At 37.0% G+C, this 25,263-nt stretch overlaps 1 protein-coding gene across 1 annotated transcript in view; it reads right to left on the bottom strand.

The window, feature by feature from the left end:
- The window catches only part of OPN3 (opsin 3), a gene marked incomplete at both ends in the record, with an annotated part of 58,251 nt that overhangs the window by 25,865 nt on the left and 7,123 nt on the right, over nt 1–25,263 (bottom strand).

Here is a 25,263-nt window from a genome sequence, read left to right as displayed (position 1 = left end):
ATATTGAATTACTTAAACTCTTCTGAATTTATGTGCCAAAAATCAGTGTTTATTTTCAAAAGTTATTTTTAGTTATTTACCAACTACCATTCAATTTTATTAAAACAAATAATTGGAAACAACCTGAGTGTCATTCACTTCATCAAGATCTTCATCAATATTTTAAATTGTCCCTTTGCCATCCTGAATTTTCCTCCCACACCCCCCACTGGTAATACTCCACAGTTAAAGTTTATCTGAGAAAGGTTAGGAGCTTGCCTTTCTGTGTAAAGCGGGAGAAAGCTGATTGAAAAAGGGAGTGCCTGGATAGTAAGTATGATTTCTAGGAAGAATACAAATGGAAGCTGAGAACTTAGAAACTGATTCTCATAAACCTATCCTTGCAGAGCCATTGGAAAGAGTTTATATTCCTCTAGCAGTATGCATACTCCAATTTGAAGACAACAGACTATAAAATCTAATCTCATTGTCATATTATCAAGACTGCTTACTACTGTGAGGTATCACCTCACACCAGGCAGAATGGCCGTCATCAAAAATTCTACAAATAATAAATGCTGGAGAGCATGTAGAGGAAAAAACCTCTCCTACACTGTTGGTGGGAATGTAAGTTGGTGCAGCCACTATGGAGAACAGTATGAAGGTTCCTTAAAAAACTAAAAACAGAACTGACATATGATCCAGCAATCCCACTCCTGGGCATATATCTGGAGAAAAACATAATTTGCAAAGATACATGCACCCCAAAGTTCATAGCAGCACTATTTACAATCTCCAAGATAAGGAAGCAACCTAAATGTCCATCGACAGATGAATGTATAAAGAAGATATGGTATTTACTCAGCCCTATTTACAATCTCCAAGATAAGGAAGCAACCTAAATGCCCATCGACAGATGAATGTATAAAGAAGATGTGGTATTTACTCAGATATTTACTCAGCCATAAAAAATAATGAAATAATGCCATTTACAGCAACATGGATGGACCTAGAAATTATCATACTAAGTGAAGTAAGCCAGACAGAGGACAAATATCATATGATATCACTTATATGTGGAATCTAACAAAAATGATACAAATGAAATTATATACAAAACAGAAATAGACCCACAGACATAGAAAAGAAACTTATGGTTACCAAAGGGGAAAGGGGGAGAGGGATAAATTCTGAGTTTGGTATTAATATATATATACTACTATATATAAAATAAATAACCAACAAGGACCTACTGAATAGCACAGGGAACTATGCTCAATACTTTGTAATAACCTATAAGGGAAAAAAATCTGAAAAAATAATATATGTATAACCGAATCACTTTGCTGTATGCCTGATACCAACACAACACTATAAATCAACTATATTTCATTAAAAATTAAAAAAAACCCAAAACCAAACCAAAACAAAACGAAAACTGGCCTCTTTGATATTGCTGTTCCCTCTGCCTGCAATTCTGACAAAGATCTCATAGTCTGAAGGAGAAGACAGACATGTAACCAAATAATTATAAGAATGTGATCAGTGCTAAAACTGAGCTGTATTTGGGGAGCTGGAGAATGCAATGAAGGAAGTACTTATCTCTTTGCCAGAGGAAATACTGGGGAAGATTTTAAGAGAAAACAATATTTGAATTGATGCATGGGAGGGAGTTTATCAAGCTGACAAGGGTGAGGATATTTCAAGGCCAAGGATATAGTGTATACAAAAGCATGGACATGAAAAGAGGTATTCAAATGTTAACTCCATGCATCAGTTTGGGTCCAGTAAAGTTCTTTGTGATATAACTTGATTATGCATTATTTACAACATTTATCAACAAACATACATCATGCACACACAATATACCAGGAACTGTGCTAGGTAATGGAAAAACAAAGACAAATTATAAACAGAGGAATAAATAATTATGAAACAATTTGATAAATTCTATGATATAGGAATGTTTTTGAGGCCAAAGTCCTGGATTCAATTCCAATTTCTATACATAAATACCATGACTCTGGGAAAATTAATTAACATTTCTGAACCTCAATTTGCTCACCAGTAAAATAGGAATAATTTTACCAAAACGCTGTCTCATTGTGTGTGTTTGTGTGTGCGCGTGTGTGTATTAAATGAGAATATAAATGTAGTTAGTAAAGTGGTAGCATATAAAGTATTATTATTTAATAGCTGAGTATCTGGGAGCAAAATTGCTTTAAGTGGTAGAAAATTGTCAGAAGGCACAGGAGTGTGTAGAACTCTGGAGCTTAAATACGAGTTTATTAATAATATGTACAAAAGCTGAGAACCAAATCATTTTCCCTCTTTGGCCACTAGAGGTCCACATTGAACAGCTTCAAGGGCCTAGACTCTGGGTAAGCAAGTTTACACTAAATAGAATAAGTGTTTAGAACAGGTATTGTTTAATCATGCCCCAGATCTGTTAATTCCTATGTGGTAGATAAAGTTAATATGACACAGTTCATGCATTCAAGGAGCTCATGCTCCTTGAAGGTGGTATAAGAAGAAACTCCAAGTGTGACAGTAGGAGAAGGAATATACATACAATTCAGGAGACTTTTCTCTGGGAAGCAGGCACGATCTGAATCTTGAATATGAATACCTTTTAACCAGGCAAAAAAGGAGGGGGTGGGGGAAAGGACTGTCAATTGTATTCCAGGAAGAGGGAACAGTTTATGTAAACACATGGAGACCTGACAGAACTTACACTATTTGGGTTCCTACAAATAATTCAATATGGTAGAAAAAGAGAGAGAAGTGAAATAAGAGAGTAGTGAAAGAGCAGGGACTCTCCCAGGAAGACCCTTAAACATCAGGCGAGGAGTTTGAAATGTATCCTGAGGGCTCTGAGGAGGCTTTAAAATGTTGTTGTTCTCTTCTACCACTGTACAAGTCTAGAGAATTTTGTTTTATTTTCTTTTGGTTTTGCTTTTGCTGATTTCCCTTATGGAAAGTTCTTTCTGACTGCATTATGGAAAAAGGCTTAGGGTGAGAGACAAGTCTGGTAATTGAGAAACCTACTGGAGCAATACAATCATAGTGATGGGGGACGGAACTAATGCAGTGACACTGAGGAAGAAGAGATGAGAAGTGTCCATAAGCTTTATGGGTGTGAATCTTTGTTGATGTGGGAATGAATGAAGAAGAATCAAATGATGGATAGTTGATCTGGAGAGGAAATTGGAGAGAGATAGATTTGGGAGAGAAGATGATTAGGGGATAAAGCACTTCATCATGGATTCTCTGGTGATTTTTGAACAAATCACTCAGTGGTCTGTGTTTCAAATTCTCTACCTATAAATTGGGGCAAACTTTAAACACCTGACTTGTGGCAGATAAAATCTTACAGATCATATGGTAAAAATCTTTCAAACTAAGTGGGTATACATTTTTTCCAAGCAATAAAAATTCCAGTTTTGTTCATTCAAAAACATTTATTGATTTGCGAAAGTTTCAAAAGATGTAGTTTATTTCAGTCCACATAAAGCTATTTGAAGTTGCTTAATAAAAATGCTTCTTTATTACGTAACTGGTGGTTTCTACTCATACTTGAACAACATTAGAGGAAAACAGTGCATTTAATATGCTTGAAAAAGTTTGCACTCTTAGGAGAGTAACCAATTCTTCTTTGAAATCTTGTTTATGTTGCTTATTTGTTGAATAAGATTTCCCACCCCTTTTAATTTAATTAGCAATGATAATTTCAGCCACTAACACAGAGTGCTTACTATGTGTCAGGCACTGTTCTAAGCAATTTACCTTTGTTATTTTATTTAATCCTCACAACTCTGTGAGACACGAAGAAATTATCATCCCCATTTTGCAGATGGTGAAACTGAGGCAAAAATAACTTACCATGGTCACAAATTAATAAATAACAGAGCTGAGATTCAAATCAGTCTGCTTCCAAAGTCCATGCTATGCTATACTCATCTTCTAATTTCCTTTTAAAAATTATAAAACAATTTTATACTATTGAAGTAGGCTTTGCAGAAAGCATATTTAATCCATCTGTTATCTACTACATATGTTCTGTAACTGTGTCTACTTTTGATATCAGAAGAGGTAATTTTTAAAACTCAACTTTTTTTTTTAGTTGAAGAATTTTAAAGGAAAATAGAGATGACCATTGTATAATGTTTCCCAGCCATTGGAATGAGCAATTCCATTTGATCGATAAAAGCAGTCCTCTGAAACACCAAAATGATGGTTGGTTTTTAGAATACATATTTTAGGCATTTATCCGATGTCTATATTAAGAAGAAAGAAATTAACGTTAGTTAATGATTCTTTCTTTATAACTGCTTCCTTCCCTTTATGAAATGCCATTTTCCAACTATTTGTTCCAAAAACAAATTTATTATTCTTCATGTTTAGTATTCAAAGACTCAGTTCCATAAGAAACCCAGCACAGCATAAAACTCTTTCCATGGGTTAACAAAATTATGATTTCATGGGCTTCCCTGGTGGTGCAGTGGTTGAGAGTCTGCCTGTCGATGCAGGGGACACGGGTTCATGCCCCAGTCTGGGAAGATCCCACATGCCATGGAGCGGCTGGGCCTGTGAGCCATGGCCACTGAGCCTGCGCGTCTGGAGCCTGTGCTCCGCAACGGGAGAGGCCACAACAGTGAGAGGCCCGCGTACGGCAAAAAAAAAAAATTTCAGGTAAGCAGCTTAACTGAGATTTACTTTTGACTGCCATGTAGCCACCAAATGCTTGCTGTGCATTAAGAATTGGGAGCACCCTCACCAAAAGGGCCAATGACTCCTCAGAAGAGAGTGATTCAACATGGCAGTCTCAGATTGTGGTCTGTGGACTAGCTTCTCACTGTTTAAATGTCTGTATTATTGTCTCAGTTGTCCTCACTCATGCAACACTTCACTGTGTTGGGGTTCAGGGAGGGCCACCCCAAAGTGTGCCTCAATGGCACATTGATTATTTTGAACTAAAGTTACTTAAGAAATGGCCAACACAAGAGGAACACTAACCATCTCCTCTGTCTTCCTGAAAGCAGGACATAAATCTCTCATGTGAAAGGTGTGCTCTCTGCATCTAGAGGGAGAAGGATACCTTGTCACCAGAGATAGGGAATTCAGGCCAAGAAGACTGTGTAAACAAACCTTGTTACTTCTTCCATTTACTACCCCCAGCCCAAACTGTGTTTAGATTTTTCACTTTATTGGGCACCCCAAAACTTTGTCCTCTCAATTTCTCTCAAATTTATTGTTTCTTTGTCTAAAAAAGCATAAAAGCTGCCTGCTTGGGTCACTCCTTGGTCTCATTTCTATGAGACCTCTATGTAAATGATTAATATTTTTTCTTTTTCTTCTGTTAATTCATTTTGTGTCAACCTTATTGTTAGTCCAGCGACAAAAACTGGGTAGAGGAGGGAAATTCCCCCTTTCATGACTAGTGGTATTTCGTATATATTGAAAAAGGGAGTGCATTTCTTTCCCCACTAAATCTAGTGATTTTTTTTAATAGGGGAGGCAGGGGGAAGTAGTCGTTGACGCAGGTGGTAAAACACAGCGGACTGTCTGTGTGTGTGTCCTCCTCCTGGGCTACCTTGGGCATCTGCACAGTAGCCTGGAAATCATTCCAGGCTCATCTCCGCCCTGCAGTCTTTGATTCATTCAATATCATCACTTCTCGGCCTCTGACCTCTCTGGCTTCAAACTTGGCTCCTTGATATCCTACCGCCCCATTTGGACAGATAACCCAATTTTAGACTGTTTCCTTTGCCTGTTATTTGAATTTAAGGTTTGTTTTTTTCTCCCCCCTGGTAATTGTTTAACTCCATGCACCATAACCAAAGGAAAGGAGTGCCCTATCTTTGGATAGGGCATCATTAGAACTTACTCCATGCTTATGTTCCTGCTTGTCAGGGGAGGACATTGAATAAGATAGCTCACAATGGGGGAAATGGGATAATTACTACACTAAGGGACTCAACAAATGTCCATTGTGACCAGTCTACAAGTCCAGTGAAAAAGGACAGTTTGAATATATAGTAACTTCTCTGTCATATTACTTAAGATTCAGAAGAGTGACAAACACAAGCAACAGTGGGACAAAGGTCTGGAAAACAGTCAGATGGAAACACTGATATATTCTGATATCTCAGTTGTACATTTAATCCTAATTCAACTGCACTTGTAGAATGGGTATGGTACCACAGGTAAAATGGGAGGCATACACTTAGTTTTAATCACTCAATCAAAATTACTCCTTGAACACAGCATTCTAGATCTTATGATAATTCACCACAATGTACTCAAGAAAACTGTAACAGAGAATGTTCTGCTCACAGGACCTTGACTCTGACCCACTTTAGGAACATGTTTACTTGCTTAATTTTCACTCTTGTATTTCCCCTATCTCATATTTTCACTTAACACCAACAGAAGGCTTTTCTTCTGAAATATATTCATCTCTGTGCTTCATATCACTCCCATTATTCTAGTGCAGGCTCACATCCCACAGGTGATCGTTCTGACCGATTTCCTCATTGATTTTTTTTTCTTTATCTGACCTCTATCATCCTCTCGTGCACCAAATACCAGTTTGAGACTGGACTCAGTTTATGTGCCATCCTACATCTCCTTGACCCAGCTCACAAGCCCCTCTCTTAGCCATGGGCCTTGAACATTTGCCTTGCTTTAAAGCAATGGTGGTTCCATGACTACAGTCACCAAGCTACAGCTCCTACTGCTGTAACAACCATAGACCTACTTGCAGTACCAACCTGTACCTTTGCCCTCACTGGACTGGACCCACAGAGACTCTGTCTTCCCTAGCTGCTGCCTGGACGCAGCTGACCCAACCCAGAAGCAAGGGGACATTAACACATAATGGAGCAGACATGGATGAATATGAGTCAGGAGACAGGAAGGACTGAAGTTAAATTGCTTGCACTCTCCTCTAACTCCATGGGTTTCATACAGCCTCTCCAAAGTTGTCCTGCAAGATGAAGCAATCAGCTCTTTTTGTGAAGCTGTGGCTAGCTTGGCATTGTATCTTTTCATATTTGACTGCCTTTCTTCCATGTCTCTTCCTCTATTCTCTCATTCTTGAGACCCTGGGAATATATCCCCAATAAATCATTAGTCCTTATGCTTTGCCTTAGGCATTATTTTGGGAAACTTGTGCTAAGATAATCATCTTAAGGTTCTCTGTAGCATAATGATCTGCAAAGCTCCCTTTGCTTAACATTCTGCTTTCAAGGAACTCTGCATATTGCTTCCACTATCTGGTCAACTTTCTCTTTCACCGTTTCTAATTTCCTTAGTGCATGCTACACTCTGCTCATACACAACACAAACAGACTATACCTTCATGGCTGCTGTTTATTACCTACTATATTTTGGTATAATTCAATATATACCCAAGTCTGCAATCAAGTTATCAACACCCTTAGGTGTTGATAGGTAGGGACCATGTCTTTTGTATCCTGACATCTTCCTTGGCACCTGGAATAGTTACCAAGGTATTAGCATATATTTATTGATGATAAAAGTTAAGTATACCATGTTTCTTCTCAAATAAAGAATAAAAATCCTGGAGCAAACATGGTCACCCCTGTAAAATAAACAAACACTAAGGTTGTCACCTATGCTTAGAAATAGTCACAGTCCAATTTCAATGAAAAGGGAAAATGTTCCTAATGGAAAGTAGCAACATATAAGTTAGGAGAAATAAAACAAGCCAACTTCCTGCACTTTTCCCTAAGGGATTCCCTTTTTTTTTTTCTTTGCGGTACGCGGGCCTCTCACTGTGTGGCCTCTCCTGTTGCGGAGCAACAGGCTCCGGACACGCAGGCTCAACGGCCATGGCTCACGGGTCCAGCCGCTCCGCGGCATGTGGGATCTTCCCGGACCGTGTCCCCTGCATCGGCAGGTGGACTCTCAACCACTGCGCCACCAGGGAAGCCCGGGATTCCCTTTTCAGCTTGAAACACTATTTGACACTTAGCACAATTTAATTTTTGACTATTAAAAAGACCCTGTAAAATATTCATTTTTATGGATGATGGGAAGTCAAATGGTATTCTCATTAGATTTGTCATCTCTTGTTCTCCAAACACAATAATAAATTGTTACACCTTATTTCATATGGTATTTTACATTTTTCAAAGTACATTGCATATATTTTTCTCATCATATCTTCATAGACATGTGAAGCAGAAAAGGCTCATTATCACCACTGAATAAGAGTGTGGGGAAAAGGGGCTGAGATTAGTGACTAGCCTAAGGTCACAAGATTAGTAAAGTTTTGCTTGGAGGAGAACCCAGGTCTTCTGACTGCTAGTCCAGAGCTCTATTTGGATTCTCCCTGGAAAGATCTGATGAAGTGAGTTGGTTGTGATGAAGAGAAGCTTAAGGTCTTTTTAACTCTATGAAAAAAATTCAACTCATGAATACATTATGGGATAGCCATGTGACCACATGTCTGCAATGACGATTCTAATTTCTAAGTGTTCCTTCCTGGCTTACTAACCTGGCACGAAGTGAAGAAAATCTGAGATAACTTGGAAGAGCAAATTAACAATATGAGGACATCTCAGAGGTACAAAATTAAATCTTAGTCATTTATAATTTACAAAGCTCTCAAAGGAGCTCAGAGTTTAGGTTTTAGAGCAGGTGGTAACACACTGGTTCCCTTTTAAGTCAAGTGGAGAGTATTAAAATACAACCAGTGTCCCTTTTCTCTCAAGAATGAATATAGCACACTATTATAATTATGTATGTGTGTGTGAGCTTGTGTGTGTGTGTGCGTGTTTGTCTGTGTGTGTGCAAGTAACTAGTCGACTAAATAATGTGATATGAGATACCACAGGACCATAAAAGGAGAATGGGAAAAGAAGATAGGAAGCTTGTCAGAATGTGTTGAGGAAAAACATAATTGCTATATCCTGGGCAGTACAGTGCTGGGACACAATGCTTGAAGTTTAAAATACACATGTGTGAGGTGGTAGCATGTACAGTAAAGCCCATCTTGAGCTTGACTAGTGTGGGACAATTTGGAAAGACAAGAAAATATCATGAAAGTCTTAGTTATCCTGAGCTGAGAATGTCAAACGAAGAAGAGCTAAAGAAAAATTGGAGGTGGGAAAGGCAAGCTTTACAAATATGAAGTATTTTGCCTAAGGCCACAAAGCAAAGCTAGTGGGTGTTAGAGCAGGGCTGATTCCCAGGTCCATTCTGAGTCTACTGCTTCAAGCTTCTCCCCCACATTGTCAAATTGGGGTCACATGGATTTAACTCCCCCTTGATGTTCAATTTAAAACCCTCTAGATCTGAGCAGCAAGTCTCTCTCCCTTGGTAGGAATAGTGATTCCAAATGCCAGCTTTTGAAATAGCTACAAATGAATTTCCTGGAGAGATTATTTAAAATGCCAATTCTGAGGCTCTGCCCTTGAAGATTCTGCTTTAGTAGGTCTGGGACAGAACCTAAGAATTTGCATGTTTAAGAGACTGCCCTGATGATTCCGACTTCAGGAATGGTTGATCTAGATTAAAATCAAATCTCCTTTAATATACTCCCTATCTGGCTATTAGCTCATTTTCCAGGTTTTCCTCCATAGGCTCAATGACCAATGGAGAAACACCAGAAACCACTGTGGAAGTCTCTGACTTCTCCAATTTCAGTCCCATACCAAGAGATGCAGTGCAGAGCTCTTTCGATTGCATCATCTGCACCCACGTCAGTCAGCATGGAGGGATGGCCTTCTTATCTCTTTGACACCGACCCTGCAGGCTACCCATTTCTCCTTCAGCCCCTGAAGTCTTCCCATCATGACCTCCCTCCTTTGCGTCAGAGAAACAGCATCACCATCTGTCTCTTTGTCCGGTCAATAGCAAAGGATTGGAAATATATCCACAGACTTTAGTGTTCTATGGAACGATTCTCTTCAATGAGAAGATTTTCACATGTATCATATGGTTTCAGCAGTTTAAAGTTTTCTTCTTTTTTTTTTAACATCTTTATTGGAGTATAATTGCTTTACAATGGTATGTTAGTTTCTGCTTTATAACAAAGTGAATCAGCTATACATATACATATATCCCCATATCTCTTCCCTCTTGCATCTCCCTCCCTCCCACCCTCCCTATCCCACCCTTCTAGGTGGTCACAAGGCACCGAGCTGATCTCCCTGTGCTATGTGGCTGCTTCTCACTAGTTATCGGTTTTACATTTGGTAGTGTGTATATGTACATGCCACTCTCTCACTTTGTCCCAGCTTACCCTTCCCCCTCCCTGTGTCCTCAAGTCCATTCTCTAGTAGGCCTGCATCTTTATTCCCGTCCTGCCCCTAGGTTCTTCATGACCATTTTTTTTTTTTTAGATTCCATATATATGTGTTAGCATACGGTATTTGTTTTTCTCTTTCTGACTTACTTCACTCTGTATGACAATCTCTAGGTCCATCCACCTCACTACAAATAACTCAATTCCATTTCTTTTTATGGCTGAGTAATATTCCATTGTATATATGTGCCACATCTTCTTTATCCATTCATCTATCAGACACTTAGGTTGCTTCCATGTCCTGGCTATTGTAAATAGAGCTGCAACGAACATTGTGGTACATGACTCTTTTTGAATTATGGTTTTCTCAGGGTATATGCCCAGTAGTGGGATTGCTGGGTCGCATGCTAGTTCTATTTTTAGTTTTTTAGGGAACCTCCATACTGTTCTCCGTATCAATCAATCTCCGTGGCTGTATCAATTTACATTCCCACCAACAGTTCAAGAGGATTCCCTTTTCTCCACACTCTCTCCAGCATTCTTCTTTTCTTATGTTATATTTTTTTGCTTATCTGTCTTTTGATTCATTTACTATTATTATTATTATCAGGTATATTTCATCCTAAGAATTCTTCTACATCTTTAAGAAAGAGAATAATGAGATATGGCTCATGCCCACAGCAGAGAGACCAGTATAATGTATGCTTTTTCAGATATAACTGAGGATCACCCCAGGCAGGGAAATAGCACATACCCTTCAACTGCTGTTATCGTGCCTTTTATGTTTGCAGTCTCTTATTCTTTAGCTATCTTTCTACATCAACACTCCCACATCCCTTAGCTTCCCAGTAGTGTCCTTCTGGGCTCTAAAATTTGCTTGCCTTTATTCCTGTCTGGTGCTCAGGGCAATTTGTAAATTGCCCCCACCTAAGAGAAACTGAACATAACTATTCCTTTGAATTAACACTTCACAAAACAGTATTCCACAGGGACACCAAAGGCTATGTCATGCACAAAGCTCCAGCTCTGAGGAAGGGGAACCTTGTCAAGTTTATATCGACAGATCTAATATTCATATTTTACTCATTTCTAGTTTTATTCGTCTCTACCTATTCCCTTGACTTTTGCAATTCTGCTGCTTCCTATATTCCGATTAGCTATCGTAATGCCATGTTTTATTGAACCAGATGTAGCATGTCAGAAAATGTCTGAAGGTGGTGTCATTTGAATAGGGAGCTTTATTGGCCTTGTACATGTGAGGTTCTCCCTGGCCTAGTTATCCAAACTCCAGAACCCACTAGTAAGTGAGGAGCTTGTTGGGGAGATATCAGCAGTTTCATCAGCCTGAAGACTAATGTTACTTCCTAAGGAATTTTCTCATATTACGGAGAGCAAAGTGAAGCCTGGATGCACAAGAGACTTAAGGCATATTCTAGGTAAATAAGATAAAACTGATCCAGGACAAATCACAACTTAAAGTAGACCATGACAGGACTCTCTAAACCTTCCTGAAGTATTTAAGTGGCTCTAACATGTAGGGCCCTGAGCTTAGTGCTGGGGAAGCAAAGTCCCAAGATACAGGGACCCCAGATGTAAAAGGGAAAAGGCAACATAAAAAGACAAACCAAAATACAAAATTTGTATTTGAACTATCAAATGAGACATACAAACCTAAGTGCTGTAGGAGCTCAGAGAGAGCAAAGATCACCAAGACTGGGGGAAATGGAAGGGCTTTATATAAAGGAGTGAGACTGAGGATACTGAAAAAATCAATCTGAAAAATTATCCAGCATTTACCAGGCCCAAGAATTCTAGGTTTACTTATATACTCTAGAATAGTACTGTTCAGTAGAAATGTAATGTGAGCCATATGTTATTTAAATTTTTCTAGTAGACACACTTTAAAAGGTAAAAAGAAACAGATTAATTTTAATAATATATTTTATTTAACCTAACACCTTTAAAATATTATTTCAACTTATAATAAACATAAAATTATGAGTGAAATATTTTATATAATTTTTTGATGCTAAGTCTTTAAAATACAGTGTGCATTTTACATCTCAATGTAGACTAGTTACACATCTAGTGCCCAAGAGGCATGTGGCTGGTTGTTACCATATTGGACAGCACAGCCCTAGAGAAACTCTTGTACATTGGATAGGAAGAGATATATACGAGGATATACTTTGAGGCATTGTTTATCATATTATAGGAACTAACCCAACATCCATCAAAAGGGGGAAATGGGTAAATATATCATGAGCAAAAGTGTCAAAGCATTGCTTGGATTCACATTAAATTCATGTCTGCAGTGACCTCTGGAAGGGAAGAGGTAGAATGGACTAGAGAGAGGAAATACATAGATGTGAATTTTATCTGTAATATTTCAATTCTTTAAAGATAGATTAAAATAAAGAAATATTAACCTCTGCTCACTTTGGGTGGTACATAGACATGTATTATATTATCCTTTGCACTTTTCTATATTTAAAAGCTTTTAAATAATTTACAAAACAAAAAATTTCATTGGGGATATGGAGGTAGCAAGTAGCAGACATTCAGAAGATAGGCTCTTTAAACAAAGAATAGAAAGGGACAACCATGAGTCAAGGGACAACTGGAGGTAGTGGCTAGACTGTAAACTGATGTGAATTATCCAGGAGGGAGAAAGAAGACTGCAAATGAGACAGGCAAGAGCCATATAAGCTCTATATGCCCTGCACATCTTGTGATAGCATGAGTTCAAGTTTGTGACCTCACTGTGGGGTGAGTGTTGATGGAGCAAAGAGTTTTACAGGAAAAGTAGGGAGTAATGCTTTGGAAGCAGCAGTGATACTCAATGGGGCATTTACTCAACTATGTGGTTCTGGGGTATATGCAGTGTATTGAGAGTTTAGCTAAGCTACTCCATGGTATTACTGCCTCAACATCTATTTTATTTGGTCAAGAGGCCTGGAGGACTTTAAACTAACACTAACCCCTCATTCAAGCACATGCCCCTGATAGCAGCCCGCAGAGTCACAAGCAAACATAAGTTCCTGATGTGACTCCCCAACAGCCCTGACTATCACCTGCTTCCCAGGGCCTTCCCGCTATGTACCCCTTAGATAAGCCCCTGTGGAACTTAACAAAACCCTGTTATTTTTGGCTTGAATTGACCAATCCATCTTTAGTCCACCAACACCAAAGCACTCAACCCATGGACCATAATGCATCCCAGGTCCTGCCTCTTTTTTTCTGCACTCTGCCTTTACCTCCCTGTGTGACCCCTTGAAGTGTGCCATGTCCTTCCTCCAGAACTGTGAGTGCTAAACTCTATTTCAGTTTCTCTCATGGTCTGTTGTCGAAACTTCAGCTCACCATCTGAAAAAAAACAGCTTCTGCCTGGAGGTGGGAAATCAGAGTCCTTGGGGGCAGCCAGGGTTAAGGGAAAGAAAGGAGGTAGAGAAAATGTTGAGAAGATGTTGAAGATATAGGAGAGTTTACTGCTTGTGAGAGGAGGCTCTGAGCACACATGGTGGGAGCTCAGGACTGCACCATATCAAGAAATAATAATAATTTATCAAGAAATAAATAATATGGTGCAGCTCAGGACTGCACCATATCAAGAGAGTGCAGTCATGGCCGATGAAGAGCTTTCCCTTTTGGCAAAGACTGACCTCAGCAGGGATGTGAGGTATGACAGGATTTGTTCTGATCATCTTTTGGTGGGTCAGGAGGAGGTAAAGCATGTTTCCAGCGTCTGGGTCCTGAATGGTTTGCTCAGTGGTATGTTGATTTCTGGAACATGTGCTCCCTCAGATGTCACACAGGATCTTTGGATTATTTGCAATTTTTCACTCTTCTAACAGTGCTATGAAGAGAGACACTAAGTATAACATAGGGCGCTAAGTTCAGGTTCCATATCCTCCACTTTTATGTGACCTTGAAAAAGTTAATCTACTGGTGCATTAATTTATTTAACTGTAAAATGGGGTAATAGTATATTATCTAACTACCTTGCAGAGTCGGGGTGAAGATTGAGTTAATTAATATGCATAAAGCAGTTATAACAGTACCTGGAATATTGTACACATTTAATAATAAGTGTTAGCCATGGATATTACAATCCATTAGCTATATATTTACAAACATCCATGATTACCTCCTTAGGATAAATTCTTGGCAATAAAATTGTTAAGTGAGAAGTTGTATAAAATTTTAATGCTTTCGGTACAACTCTCTAAAATACCTACCAGAAGATAAACTAAATACCAACTACCATACCATCAAATACTTGCTTTATTACTTCTTACTTATGACATGATGCATGACAACCCACCACCCATGCAACAATCAAATGCAATTGCCCTCTGTATACCCCCTGACCCAGAATGCAGGAGTGGGACCTGGTAATCTGTACTTTAAAGACATTCCCATTGGAATCATAAGAACTCTTCAGTTTAAAACCATTGCTCTATAATTTTATCAATTGATAAATCAATCAATTGCGAAAACATTTCCAATATCAACAGTTTAGAACAGGCTCTTTTTGAAATTCCCCTTGGTTTCTATAACCCCTCTCCTACCTCATGTCCTATTTCTATGCCAGTTTTGTATTTCCAGTAGAAATATAATGTGAGCCACATAAGTTAGGGACCTGAAATATGTCATCAGGGCTGTGTCTCTCTCCTCCCATCACTGGTTTGGTTGCTCTCTATTCGGTCTAAGTTTCAGACAGACTCTCTGGTAAATAAGGTACTGGCAACCTCTGATTTATATCCTTGAGGCTTAACAACTCCAGGAGGAAAAAAAGAGTGTATAACTAGGAATCCTAGAAGGAAATTTTCCTAATCCAGGACAATCCAGGGGGTCAGTTACTGCATCAAAACGGGCAGGGTACCATATTTGCATTCATAACAGGTCTCTATCTACTAGCTCTTTCTCTGTTGTTTCCTGATTTCTCTTCCTTTCTTTTGGCACTCACATTCAATCAATCACTAACTCAGCTGATTTAATCTCCTCAGTAGTTCTCAAATCTTTCCTTTGTCCTAAGTACTATTGTCCCAATTCAGACCCTCATCATTTCTTGACAAACCATTTTAAAAGCCTTCTGTCTGGTCTCCTTTCTACATTCTTGCCTCTCTTGGATTTGTCCTCCACACAGACACCAGGGTTATATATCCAAATACAACCCATTTCCTTGTTGAATACATTAAGTGGGGCTACACTAGGACAAAGTCAAAACTCTTTAGCATACAACCCTCTGAGACCTTCCAGAACCATCTCCTGATCACCCTGTATAACCAGAACCAAACCCATTTGCTTTTCTTCAAAACCTGTTCCCAATCTTGGTTAAAACCTATTACACTCATTCAAGTACCTAAGGTGAAGTTTTAATCATTTTCAATTCCTTTCTCTACCTTATCCATAACATCCAGTCACTTTCTAGGTTTCTATCTCCAAATTTTTCTCTGCCTGTTTCATTTCCATCTCCCAGCCCACCCAAGCCTTATTATATTTTTTCTCATTACCACTCATTTTCTCATTACCATTCTCATTTGCATCCAGTCTCTGCACCTTCTTTCCGGCCTCCCTCCTCACTACACCAGACTAACCTTTTTAAACATAAGCCTGATCTAGAAAAACCTTCAACAGCTCCTCACTATACACTGAATAGAAGTCTCATGGTCTTTATGACACTGATACCCTGGACACTTTCCCACATGTCCCACCTCTCCACTCTAGTTCAGTGCACTCTATGATCTAGCCATCAGAGAGTTGTCCTGGATGACACCATACCTCTGTTCCTGCTGTTGTCCGTATATGGAATGTTGTTCTTCATATCAGTCTGTAGAAATTCATTTCAACCGTCAGGGCCCAGGCCTTTTCTTTCATGAAGCCTTCCCAGATTTCCCTAGCCAGACTTAAAGTAACTTCTCTGTGCATCCATTAAAGTTTATTTATACCTATATCACAAAAATGTTCATAGCCTGGTTAATATAGTGGCTAATTGTGTATCAATGTCAGCTCCAATGGATTGGGAGTTCTACTACTTACCAATTTTATAACTTTGGGAAAGTTACTGAGTCTTATTTCTTATCTACCCATGGAAACATTAATACTACCTCACAGGGTTATTTTAAAAATTGAGATCATATATATATATATATATATATATATATATATATATATGTGTGTGTGTAAAGAAATCAGGACAGTTGCTGGCACATAAGTAATTACTTGTTCCTGGAATTAATATGACGTCTCTCTGAAGAAACTACACCACACTGCAATCATAGCACGTGGGTTATATAGTCAGACTGCCTGGGTTTGAAGCCTGGTTCTACCACATACCAGCTGTGTTATCTTGGTCAAGTTTTTCTTTGCAGTTTCCCCATCTGCAAAATGGCCATAAAAGTGCACCTACCCAATTGGGCTGTTATGAGGATTAAATAAGGTAAGTACAGCAAGCACTCAGAACAGTGTTTGGCATACAGTAAATGCTCAGTGTTACATACAATTATTCTCTGTATTCCCAGACTCTAGCACAGAAACTGAGGCACAGTGCTCAATAAATGTTGCATTGTATGGAATCCTATGTTTCACTTTGCGAGTAATCTACTTAAGATTCTTATCTACATGAAGAATACTGACTCATTCCCTTACTCATTCCATTTTATAGGTATTTTCTAGTTAACCCCCATCTATAAAATGTCAAGCTACTGCACTATTTCATTGCTTGGTGAACAATTAGTGAGTGTAAATGTGAATATAATTCAATTATGGATGGTTTATTTAGTCTTGTATTGGCTTCTCTGAAACTCATAGGATATTGTCATATACATGTAATTTGATTAATTTGCCCATAGCTTGTCAAGTAAATAATACCCCTCCAAAAAAAAGTATGTCAAAATATTTTTACATTGATTTTGAGGTAGTTGTTTGCAGTGTATAGAAAGATACCTAAAAAGATAATGAGAACATGACAAAAAAACACTAAAACAAAACAATAGGAAAATATCATAGTTTCATTTCTATAACTGCTTTGTAGAGTTATTCTATTTCTGAATGAGATGCATGTTTTTTTTAAAACCCCACAAAATCTCAGGCTGTACCTGACAATTGGGGCAGGATGAGAAATATTCCCTAAATCTCTGAATTTTGTTTTGAAGTTTATCATAAACCTTCAGAAGGAAGCCATTGCTAATTTGTGAGGGAAAGGAGAAAAAGGAGTGGGGAGGTGTTATGTAAGGAAGCAGCAGACAGCAGTTTCTACCAAGAGTGACCCTGTTGAAGAAGCATTGAGGGAGTCAGAAGATGTTGAGGAAGAAAGGTAAAAGTGTGGAGCATAAAAGAAAGCAGATTCATTATAAATATTCATAACTTTTACTCTAATGCAGCTTCTCCAACTTGGCACTATGGACATTTTGGGCTGGATAATTCCTTCTTGTGGGGAGGCTGTCTTGCGCATCATAGGATGTTTAGCAGAACTCCTGCCCTCTACCCACTAGATGCCAGCAGCAGCCAATTCCCAGTTTTAACAACCAAAAATGTCTCCAGACATCGTCAAATGTCCCCTGAAGGGCAAAATCACCCTGGTTTGAGAACCACTGCCTTGATGGGAGAAAATTGGTAAAATGATTAGATGAAACATTTCATAGATTTAAATGTTCCTTTTAAGTAGTTTCATTCACTCACATAGGTTTATCCTAAAACTAATTACCTGTACTAATAATACAAAGACCCAGCACTATAATTTTGATACATTTTCCCAGATTGTTCTTCCGTACTCTGTTCGTCGGTTGGAACCTAGAAGGAAGAAAAAGGGTGTTGGAAACTGCTAGTTCGTCTGCCATTTAGCAAATCTTTTTCTGGATGCCTATGAAGTGCAAGACACTGTAGGGAATACAGAGGTACAGCACACACAGACTTTGTTTTAAAGGAGATTACAATCTCATGAAAAACTATTTCCAGTGCAGTTCTCGTCTTTTGCTTTTTCCTTTTAGTAAACACCTGGTTGGTATTTATGTTTCAACAACAGAGGGCACTACAAATAATGTTATATGCAGTCATAAAATGGAACTGTTAAAGGAACAGAAGGACATACAGCTCATTTCTCTTTAATAATTCACTTAAATCATTTAGGAACTTAACTGTTAATTGCCTAAAAACAAGATTCCCTGCTCTTCCTCAGCAGTCCATTCCCCCAAATTTCTTCTTTACAATGGGCAATAAGAATACTGAAATTGGTACAAAAACTTTAACTATAAATTACACATATAAATGAAATTAACTTATGATGAAGTAAAATTATCTTACCCATACTGATTCATAATATTTGTTATTTTTAAATATGAGGTGAATAAATGAACAAATAAAAGTCTCAAACAGGAACTGGGTGCTCAAGGGCTTTAATTATATGACGTATAATCAAGAGTTGGCCTTAATCCTACTGCACTGGTATCCCCTAGGATTCCCTTTTCTTTAAAACTTATAAAATGCCTAAATATGTTTTCCTTCTGATTGAACTACAAAAAGGTATTTATCTTCCTACTACACTTTGTCAACCCTGCACCTCCAAATCCAAAGTCATTCCTTTTCCTCTGATGATGTCTATACCTTTATTCATGCTGTTCAGAGCATATTAAGGGTTAAATATATATTTAGCAACAAGCAAATGTTAAAATTATAGGATATCAAAAGGAACTAATAAAAATACTGTATTATAGAAATGAAGCTCTTGACATAAAAACCAGGAGAAAGTTTGATTTCAGGTGTGAGCAATTTGCACAATTCTAGTCAGCCCACTTGAACTATACAAATTTTAATTTATAGGATGATTTATTTATTGAAAAAAAAGTACTCTCAAATTCTAGAAGCAACCACTTTTAAAATAGTGATTTATGTGCTGTGCACTCTTACATGCAATAAATAATCATCTTGAGATGAAGGTAAGGCAGAAGTTACATTTTAATTCTAATTAATGAATCTGAATACTTACTAGGAGAGAGTCCAGGCAAATCACTTAATTTCTCCAAGTCTTATCTGTAAAATGGATATAAATACCTGCCCTTTCTTACCTTATGTAGTTGTCTTGAGGTTCATATAAAAAAAATGTAGTTGTCAGGAGAAAAAATCCTACAAATGCTGTAGCAGAACTGCTGTCAAAATATTCATGTTAGAGTCAAATTCTTTCAGTTGAATCACTCAGCATCTTTGTTCATGGCTTACATACAGCTGGAGGTATTGTGTCCCCTGCTTTAGAAATGTGAATATCTTTGGTTGTTGGTTAAAAGGGTAAGAACTATACTGGAAACAATGCCTCTTTATGAGTAAAAATACTGAAATAAAAATGTATAAATCTTCAAAGAGGAAGCAATTACCTCAACGCAATAAAAGCATGACTTTTATCTGTCCTGCCAAGACAAAGGTAGGTAAACCTAATCTAATCCTAATTAGAATTTTTTGTTTTGAATCTTTATGATCTGCTTCTCTCATTTTGATTTCTTTATACTTCTATTCTCTGAGCTCTCAACGCTTTGGGCTTCTGGGACCCAATCTCTTGTACCTTCTCTTCAGTCCTTCCCACAGGCAAGACAGAAAGCTTCTGATTGTCAGAAACTTCTTAATTAACGGAATGTTAGCTGAAATAGATTTCAGAAAGTATTAACTGATCTACCGTTTAACTTTTATTAAGCTACTTGTTTGCAACTGCATAATAAAAGGTCTTGGTATTCCTTTAAAGGAATGTCATGCACCACAAATCAGATTTCTCTTTTTTCTTTTCTTTGTTTTGGTGCGGGGGGAGTGCAGGTGAAAGGAGGTGGTTATGATGGGGAGTATGATGGATAGAAAACACCTTAAGTTCCCATAAAGATAAAACAAAACATACATCCTCTAGAGGATCTGTCATTTATATTTCTATTTCTAATCCCTAGAATAATTCAAATTCATAACCCACATTTGATGTTCAACTGATGTTTGTTGAATTAAATCACCTTGATTTGGATGTCTCAGACTAACAAGAAAGGGTCTGCCAGCATCCTCAGTCCCCTGAGATCTGTCCTTAACACCGGTCTCCCTGAAAGCACTCCTCAGACCCAGGCTTGGCCACTTCTACCAATCCAAACCCAACCTTCATTTCCCTGGCCTCCAAGACTCCAAAATGAAGTATGTTCTTGGATTAGGGGCCATACTTTAGTATATAATGTCTTCATGCTGATGTCCTGGAATGCATTAGTATCATTTCTATTATTTCTACCTCTGGCTCTGAGATTCCCATTTAAAAAATTATCTATCTATGTATCTACCTAGCATCACAATATACCTTATTTCTTAATGTTGGGCAACTGAGAAAGATGCAAAATCCATCTTGACCAAGAATTCCTTCCCACCAAGAGTCGGAAAACTTTCTGTCCATGTTTTTGGAGATTATCTTTTGACACTAACACTTATATTTTTTAATTTAAAGGAGAAATTTAGAAGTTTAGAATTCAATAATTTTCTCACCAATTCAGTAAACCATTTTACCAATTAATCTTTTATTTTTTATTTCACACATCAGTATTTTATAGAAAAAAGAACCTCTTAATGTTAAACTAATTACAATGTTCTCTTCGGATTCTTTCCAATGTATAGATCTAAATTTTTACACAATCAGTAAATACAATAATTTATGTTTTAGCACTTTCAAGTCTCATTTAAACATTTTCCCATATGGTTTTACATATATCAATACTATTTAATGGCTATATAACAGTCTATGATAGCAATAGCAATACATGAAAATTTACTTATCCAGTTCCCAATTACTGGGCTTTTTTTAAAACTCAAATGAATGCAATCACTAGAAATATCTTTATACAAATAGACTTTTTTTTCTTTTAAAATATTTTCCTGGGCATATGCTACTCAGAGTGAGTTAGAGCTATCAAAAGACAGATTGGTTATAGAGTTCTTATATTCTTCTAAATAGTTCTTCAAAAAAACTACATTAATATAATAATGCTACTGGTATGAGGATACATACAATTAAAATTTTTTTTGCTAATATAATTGCATGAACTAAGTCAAAGTTGCTCTAGTTTGCATTTTTAATATTAGTAAATCTGAATACCATTTTATTTCTATCTTCTTGTTTCAACTCAATTCTTTCATAAACTTGCCTAGTAAAGAGCACAAAGTCCTATGGATTTGCACTTACCTTTTAAAAAATATTGAGTACTTTATCCTTGTGTAATGCAAGTGGCTTATACCCCATTTCTTGTCTTCTTCCTATTTAGTATACATTTTTCATTTTTCTTAGTTGATCTCATCTACCTTGTCACTATTTTTCTTTGCCATAAAGTTTCCTTTGCAAAATTATTGGGATGAGAATTGTAGTCTTTTTATTTTTACCTTTATACTGAAGATCTTAATCTGGAACAAACTGTTATGTGTGAAGTGGATTTAATTTCTTTTTTTATACTTACATCCAGCTAATCTTTCCACAAGCAGTTATATTTCTTTCCAATTGGTTTATTAGTCTTAAACTTTCTACTCAATACCATAGTGTACTTAGAAAAGATGCTTAACAGCATGTTTTAACGATCTGAAGTGCAAAACTCCCTTTTTCCCCAAGTTAAAAAGACATATCCTTGCTTATTTTCCTAAATTATTTATCACAATTCTGTCAAATTATATAAAGCATCCAGTTGGAACGTTAAGTGGAAGTGTAGTATATCTACATACTAACTTCACCCTATTGCCAGTCCTTTGGACATAATTTCTTTTACATTAATTTAATCCTCATAATAATTCTGCAAAGCATTATTTCTATTTTATAGATGGTGAAATGGAAAGTAGGCATGATTTTCCCAAGATTACACAACTTGTAAGTAGTAAAGTGAGGACTCTAATTTTGGTTTTCAGATTTCCTATTTACTTCCTTTTCATTATACTAGGATGCAGTTCCTGTAACCTGCTTCTATATAAGCATCTTTCTTACCTCAATATAGTTGTATAACTTTCTTTAAATGGCTTGTATATGTTAATACCCAAACACTTTAAGTTGTAGTTTGTCACTGTTTGAATCTAGAAATAAGATTAAATTTATTTATTGCGGTACGCGGGCCTCTCACTGTCGTGGCCTTTCCCACTGCGGTGCACAGGCTCCAGACGCGCAGGCCCAGCATCCATGGCTCACGGGCCCAGCCGCTCCGCGGCACGTGGGATCCTCCCAGACAGGGGCACGAACCCGCGTCCCCTACATCGGCAGGCGCACTCCTAACCACTGCTCCACCAGGGAAGCCCAAGAAATAAGAATAATTTTAAAGTTATACACCCTGCAACTTCCTGAATTAGTCTTTTATTGTCAGCATGTTTATGATACTACAGGTTTCACCAGTTTAAAAGTCATGTCAATAGAAAATATTTGTGCTTTCTTTCCTTATCTTTCTCATTTATGAATGCTTATTAATGATTTATTACAATGACAAGCTTTTTCAACCATATATAAATAAAAGTAGTGCCAAGATTATTTAATTTCTGCTTGAGAAATGTTTCCTATGTTTTCCTAATAGGAATGATGTTAGTTCTTTTAGTAATTACCACAATGAGAAACCAAAAAAATCATTACCAGAGATAATTAAATAAAAAATGATGAATTTTATTAATATTTTTAAAGTTACCTGTAGTTAGTACTTTGCATTTTTACTATTTTGTTCTGTTGATATTGATTTAATGGTTATTCTGTTGAACACCAACCTTATAATCCTGAGTCACAGTAAATAATTATTTTTATGTTGTGTATCATTTGCTAATATTCTGCATTTGTTCAGAATGAGACCCTTTTCAAAATGCTTGACTCCTAGCATTGAGGCAATATTAACCTCAAACTGCAAATATTATATCATCTTTTGATACACAGATATTATTTATATTTTGAACATTTGAAAAAGTTCCCCAATAAGCCCATAAGGGTAAAATTCCAACTTGTCAGAAAATTATACTAGGTTATAATATCCTCTAATTTTTAAAATGCTTTTCATTGGTAATAACTTTTTTCATTTCCAATTTATTTGCATTCAAGTAGGAAACCAATATATTCATTTTCTTAGTTTTTAAAACCCTTATTTTATCTAATCTAACATTTTCCTGTTTCCATTATCTTTGGTTCTATCATTTTTTGCAGCTTCTCGTTGCCCTTCTCAAATTCTTATGAATAAAAATATTCATGATACAGAAATTAAAATTTTTCAATAGGTCTGGATTACCTTCACCTCCATTTCACTTAACATCTTAAATTCTTTTACATTTTAATAACTAATTTTTAGGTCTATTTCAGTTGTTTTGATAAGTTTAAGCCTTAGAATCCACCCAATAATAGATCTGCTAGATTCAAAACATATTAATACCAATTAATGACTTCTCTACTTCAGTAGGCTGAAAATTACTTAAATCTTTCTTGTTTCATTTTCCTCACATATAGAAGATCAACAAAAGACTATTCAAAGCATATTTTGGCCTAGTAACATTACTTTTTATAACACAATAATCAAAAGATACATTAAAAAGTATGATTTTGTTAAACCTTTAGACAAATTCTGCTTCAATGAGATCCATAGCTCTAAGCCATATTTATTTTTAATTAATCTTTATTTTCATATTTCTCTGACTCAATAAACCAAGAGATGTCTGCCTACTTTGATTAACTAGCAACGCTAGACTGGTTTTCATGAGCATCTTTTCCTTCTCCTACAGTACCTACACTCTTCTAACAGTTAACATCAGTTGAAAGATTTTGAAATCATGAAAGCCTGGATTCCAATGTTGGCTCTTCCACAAACCAGACTCAGAGAGAATTATTAAGTCTTTATTTTCTCTTTGAAAATGTATTCAATAATATCTGCCTCACAGGGTTGTTGAGAAACTATAATTAGAGAGCACAATAAGTGCCTAGCATATAGCAAATGCTCTGTTCCAGGACAAAAACTGTATTAAAAGGGCTTCCTATATCCTTTCCTATCCCTTCCTAAATCCTTCCTATAGGATTATCATTCTCTGTCTGAGGAATGGAAACAGTGACCTAAAGAGAAGGAAGTTTATTTCTTCTGACAGCTCCACAAGCTTCTGCTGCTAGAGTATAACCAGTTTTATGACTTCTGGTAGTTCTGGAAAAAAATGTTTTCTGTCCTCTAGGTAACAGCTAAGAGGCAGGAGTTGATTACGAAGGCATTTACCTCATTATTTGTGGGGTGGGACACAACCAAAGGGACATGGCAACCCTCCTTTGATTCACTCCTATCAATTGTAGTGTTACTAATTAAAGTGGTGGAGTCAACAAGATGGTGTGCTTCACTTTCACTGAGAAACCTTCGGAAATCTATTTACAGATGGATTTTAAAAACCATCTGTAATCCCAGGTTAAAAATGCTTCACTCAGTTTCTCCTTAGCAATTTCAGAACAAGCATTCTGTAATATCTTTCCCTGGAGCAATTTATTTTTTCTTTAGCCTGAGTTACTTAGAAGTTCTTTTCTTTTAGGTGCCAGAGTAGTGCTCTTCAGAAATTTTCTGAAATATTAAACCAGAACTAATCTTTTCCCCTAGATTTTCTTTGGACTGAACCTCCCAAGAATGAGCTCTTCAACTACTAAATGAACTCTGACTCTTTTTGCAATGTATAAGACTGTGGTGGCATCACTGCCTCATTGGTTACAAGGCTCAAGTAGGAGAATTAAACTGCAAGATGTATTGTAGGCATCACCTTCACAAATAAAGGATCATACTTAATGTATTATCTTTATATTATAAAGAAAAGACCCACATAATTTCCTCTGTGTGTGTTTCACTATTCAGAGGTGGTAGCAACTGTACTAGCTACAAAAGTAATTAAAATATTCCTTAGATGTTATTGTTCTGTAGACAATAATAAAATCTGAAGATCAGCAGATACAATACCATCTTCCTTTAAGCACCATGGCTAATATGGAACCCTCACATATATACCCAGTACTAAAATAAAGCTAATCCTGTTTAAGATTC

This window comes from Grampus griseus, assembly GCF_964374135.1.
Source record: "Grampus griseus genome assembly, chromosome: 1".
Taxonomy (NCBI): domain Eukaryota; kingdom Metazoa; phylum Chordata; class Mammalia; order Artiodactyla; family Delphinidae; genus Grampus; species Grampus griseus.
Note: the sequence above shows the minus strand (reverse complement) of the source record. Positions and strands in the feature narration are given on the sequence as shown.